Source organism: Lactuca virosa, chromosome 1 (genome assembly GCF_052849685.1).
Source record: "Lactuca virosa cultivar CGN04683 chromosome 1, Lactuca_virosa_CGN04683_v6, whole genome shotgun sequence".
Taxonomy (NCBI): domain Eukaryota; kingdom Viridiplantae; phylum Streptophyta; class Magnoliopsida; order Asterales; family Asteraceae; genus Lactuca; species Lactuca virosa.
In genome coordinates this window covers 242,277,747-242,283,308 of record NC_136426.1, presented here as the reverse complement: position 1 = coordinate 242,283,308, position 5,562 = coordinate 242,277,747, and the positions used below count along the sequence as shown (strand labels likewise).

General features: G+C 41.0%; 1 long non-coding RNA gene across 1 annotated transcript; it reads left to right on the top strand.

Annotated features, from left to right (window-relative positions):
• The first annotated feature begins 1,245 nt into the window (after nucleotides 1-1,245).
• On the top strand, nucleotides 1,246-2,520 carry LOC145108977 (uncharacterized). Its single transcript, XR_013708686.1, has 2 exons — nucleotides 1,246-1,448; nucleotides 1,813-2,520. It is a non-coding gene; the product is annotated as an uncharacterized LOC145108977 (long non-coding RNA).
• Nucleotides 2,521-5,562: the final 3,042 nt, after the last annotated feature.

Genomic DNA, 5,562 nt, shown 5'->3' with positions numbered 1-5,562 from the left:
TACCATCAGTTACAAATTCATGAAAATGACGTTCCTAAAACAGCATTCCGAACTCGTTACAGACACTACGAGTTCGTAGTAATGCCCTTCGGTCTAACCAACGCACCGACAATATTCATGGACCTGATGAATCGAGTGTGCCGCCCTTTCCTAGACAAGTTCGTGATCGTGTTCATTGACGATATACTTGTCTATTCATGGAGCGAAGATGATCATAAACAGCACTTGAGACTAGTGCTAGAAACATTAAGGGCGGAGAAACTATATGCAAAATTCTCAAAGTGTGAATTCTGGATCAGGAAGGTAACTTTCCTTGGTCACGTGGTTAGCGAGGAAGGCATACACGTGGACCCTTCCAAAATCAAAGCGATTGAGAATTGGTCAGCACCAAAGACACCCACAGAAATCCGCCAATTCTTGGGTCTCGCTGGCTATTAGCGCTGGTTTATCCAAAACTTCTCCAAAATCGCTAAGCCCTTAACCACCCTGACACAGAAAGGTGTAACCTTTAGTTGGGGAGAGAAGCAAGACACTGCGTTTGAAACATTGAAGCAGGCCCTATGCAGCGCACCTATCTTGTCCCTGCCCGAAGGGACGGAAGACTTTGTTGTCTACTGTGATGCATCCAATCAGGGCCTAGGCTGTGTGATCATGCAGCTAGGAAAGGTTATCGCCTATGCCTCGAGGCAGTTGAAAACACACGAAGTCAATTACACAACTCACGATCTAGAGTTGGGAGCAGTGGTCTTCACGTTAAAGATCTGGAGACATTATCTCTATGGGACCAAGTGCACTGTATTTACCGACCATAAGAGCCTACATCATATCTTCGATCAGAAAGAGCTAAACATGAGACAGCGGCGATGGGTAGAGCTACTCAGTGATTACGAGTGCGAAATACGCTACCATCCCGGCAAGGCCAAAGTGGTAGCAGATGCCCTCAGCCGCAAGGAGTATTCCGGTCGTAGAGTGAAGGCATTGACTATGACCATCCATTCCCGATTATCCACACAAATCCGAGAGGCTCAGCTGGAAGCCTTAAAACCAGAGAACATGTTGGATGAAACCCTGTGGGGAATGGAAAAGAACTTAGGTGCTGTTTGTTTTTTAGAAAAAACCTCTTCTAACCATTTTTTGCTGCGCCACGCAGCACACGCGCAACACTCGCTATGTTGCAACTGTTTGTTTTTTAAAAGGCTTTAGACTTAAAAAGCTCTGCCGTGCTCTGCACCATACAGCATTGGATTTACCTCTTCAAATCACTTCTAAACCTAAACCTAATAAAAAAAAAAGAACGAGGAACTCAAAAAAACGTGGCTCCCTCCTTATTCCTTCCCCAATCGAATCGTCCTCCTTCTCTATCGTCGTAGCCTTGATCGTCGATAAATAACAGCGTTGTCGCCGTCGTTCTGCTCAGTTCGCCGGCGTCTTCCTCGTGAAATCGACAGGTACGTTTTTTTTTGACCCCAAATGCGTTTGAGCTGCTGTTCATTATCTAAGTTCAATCCCAAAACTTTTTGAATATCATCAGTTTGTTGACTTCTGAGTGTCCAAATCTCATTATCATATGGTTTTCTTCTGATTACAAGTTGTTCATGCTTTATGTTCGACTAATTTATTGTATCTGGCTTTATTGCTTGACCGTGATTGCTTTTCTATCTAATTGATCTATCTCAATCCCATTCTTGATTAACATCTGGAAATTAATTGATTTTCTCACGATTTTGATTTATGTTGGAATTAAAACCGATTTGTAATAATCGATTTTTGAATCAATTTGATTTTGTTTAACATGTACATCAATCATATCAGAACACGCTGCATCTGGAGATCTTGAATCAGCAAGAAAAATGTTCGATCAAATGGGAACCAAAAGAAATGTAAGTAACTTGGAATGCTATGATTGCAGGCTATGTCCAACAAATCTATAATCACATGGACAACAATGGTGTCAGGGTTGGCTGTTAATGGAAAATGTAAAGAAGCTTTGGAGTTTTTAACAAATATGTGTGGTGAAGGAATAAAACCACATGATGTCATGTTTATTGTTGTCAGCTTGCAACCATGGAGAAATTAGATTAATAGAAAACATGGATTTGGAGGCTAATTCGGTAATTTGGGCTACCATGATTCGACATGGAAATGATGAATTGTTTGAGTATATAAGTAGGAAAGTATTTGATAAAGAAGTTGTAAATTATGGATATTGGACATTAATTGCAAATTTGAGTTCATCATTTGGAAGGTGGGAAGATGCTTTGAGGTTTAGGTTGGAAATGAGAGAGAAAGGAATTGAAAAGATTCCTAGTTTTAGTTTGATTAAGATCGGGGATAGTGTGCCTGAATTTGTTGGTAGAGATCCAAATCATGTTTACAAGAGTGATATTTATGAAATTTTGTCGGTGTTTAAATGATAACTAGTTGCTAGAATGTGATTTTTAATGATCAATTGTGAATTGGGCAGTCCTCATGGTTTAATGACTAATTTGTCATTATTTAATATAATTCTATTTTTATTAATATTTTATAATGGATAATGCTAAAAAAATATGGAATAAATTATTTTAAATAAATTGTTATTGTAAGGCTAATTTGGTTGTGTGAATTTTATTTCAATGTTGTAAGATTAGAATTGTTAAAATTCCGGTGTTGAAAAACTATTTTAATTTTGTAAAAAATTAGTTTATTTAAATTTTAATTTATTGCAGCAGTCTGCAGAGGTGAAAAAATAAACATGCTTCTTATTACAAGATACAACCGTTTGGTCCACCTCTTCTACTGCAGAGAGTTGCAGAGGTGGTCCGCAGACTTCAGAAATTTTCGCTTCGAAAAAACAAACAACACCTTAGAGGTCAAGGGAGACGGAGTTTACTATTTCATGAACCGGATCTGGACCCCAAAGTACGGCGGGTACAGGGAGGTTGTCATGAACGAAGCTCACAAGACTAGATACTCCGTTCATCCATGTTCAGATAAAATGTATCTGGATCTCAAACAACTCTATTGGTGGCCGAACATGAAAGCAGAAATCGCTACCTTCGTAGGCAAGTGTCTGACTTGCGCCAAGGTGAAAGTAGAATATCAGAAGCCCTCAGGTTTACTTCAACAGCCAGAAATACCTGAGTGGAAGTGGGAAAGGATTACCAAGGATTTTATCTAAGTTACCCAGATCTCTGAGTGGGCACGACGCCATCTGGGTAATTGTAGATCGACTGACTAAATCCGCCCACTTCCTGCCGATCAAAGAAAGCTTCAAGATGGAGAGACTCACACGAATATACCTTCGAGAAATAGTTCGCCTTCATGGGGTATCCATTATCTCCGATCGGGATAGCAGGTTTACCTCGAGATTTTGGCAATCATTACAGAAGGCTCTTGGAACTAAGTTGGATATGAGCGCGACTTATCATCCACAGACAGACAGACAGAGTGAGAGGACAATCCATACATTGGAAGACATGTTGAGAGCCTGCGTCATCGATTTCGGCACGTCATGAGACACTCATCTACCCTTGGTCGAATTTTCTTACAACAACAGCTACCATACTAGCATTAAAGCTGCGCCGTTTGAAGCCCTCTATGGCTGTAAGTGCAGATCCCCTCTGTGATGGGCTGAAGTGGGTGACACGCAGCTAGTCAAGGGTCAAGTTCCCGACAGCACTCTCACGGGTCCTGAAATCATCCGAGAGACGATTGAAAAGATCGTACAAATCCGAGAACGACTAAAAGCATCACGAGATAGACATAAGAGTTACGCCGATAAGAGACGAAAACCCTTGGAATTTCAAGTTGGTGACCGTGTCCTTTTGAAGGTCTCACCCTGGAAAGGCATGATACGTTTCGGAAAGCGTGGAAAACTAAACCCAAGGTACATTGGACCATTCGAGATCCTTGATAGGATCGGTCCCTGTAACGCCCGTAGATCAGGGTTAGTCAATTTAGAGATAATAGGGGTCGAAAATGACTTTTTGACAAAAGATTAATCTTAACCAAGTTGTAGAATATGTCTCAAGGGTTTCGTGCATATAAAGAACGCCAAAATCCGAGTTATAACGAAGAAGTTATGGGCCGTCGAAGTTTTACGGCAAAACCGGCACGGCACCGGGAAACGTAAATAGTGAATTTACGATAGAAGACTTTTTGGCCTTAGTAATCTAAACCAAAGTTGTAGTATACGTTAAACCGAGAACATGCAAAAAAAGAACGCCCAAATCTGACTTCGTATGAGAAAGTTATGAATTTTCTAAGATTTGGCATAGCAGTGTACGGCCCGAAACTCGAATTTTAGTTCGAGCGGTTTTTGGCCTACGCGACCTAAATGAGAGTTGAAGATCTCATTAATAGGAACTCAACGATAAAAAGACAGATGAAAACGAAGTCCGTATGAAGGAGTTACGAATTCTTCGCGGTCATTTAACAATCTAATCTCCTCCTACTGTTAAATTTAAGATCGGTCGAGAACTAGCCGACGGAGTCAAAATGAAAGTTGTAGATCTTATTTTTACCTACGCGTGGATATAAAGAACGTCGAAATCGGAGCTCGTATGCGAAAGTTATGAATTTTTGAAAGTCGGCTGATTTCCACCCTATGTGCGATGCCACGTGTCAGCACCAGGCTTTGCCTTGGTGCCCAAGTTGGCTCACGACGTGAGAATCATAAAACTCACGACGTGAGTGACCCTCCAGCCCCTATAAATAAGAGGTGAAGCCTCCATTCTTCCTCATACCTCTCATAAGTTCCCTCTCTCTCTCTAGAACCTCTCTCTAGCCCCGAAACCCCCCGAAAAGCCTAGGGAACCTCCCTAGCACGAGGCGGAACCCGGAGCGCCCGACGGCTCCGAGAAGAAGAGCCTTTCGGTTCGGAAGCGCTGCTCCAAGCGAAGCCCGATTTTCTATAAAACCCGCTGTTTTGTCAAAGGAAAAATTGTTTTGAGATAACGAAGCGCTGTCTGAGTTCGGAATCACCACCTAATCAAGTGAGTGCATAGTCCTTTTCATGAACATGATTTTAATACAAATATTTATTGAAGTATTAATTATATGTTTATGTGCGAGTTAATTGATGTTGCCTGAAATACGTGTTAAAGAACATACCTGATTATATATGATGATTTAGGATAAAGAGTAAACCTAAATTAATTATAAGGAATATTGGGTAGTATTTTCTTACGAGTACGAGTGAGTTATACTCATAGAATAGAACTGTAATATATGTCATTGATCCGGGAGCATGGATTAGACATAGTCATTGTCCCTAGTCCGAGAGTATGGATTGGACATAGTTAACTGTCATTAATCCGAGAGTATGGATTAAGACATAGTCAGTTGTCCTTAGTCCGGGAGTATGGATTAAGACATAGTCAGTTGTCCTTAGTCTGGGAGTATGGATTAAGACATAGTCAGTCGTCCTCAGTCCGAGAGTATGGATAGGACATAGTCATTCGTCGTTAATCCGGGAGAATGGATTTTACACATAGACACTTGTCCCTAATCCGAGAGTATGGAATGGGCACTATTATCGATACGAGAGCATGAATTAGGTCCGAGAGTATGGATTAAGTA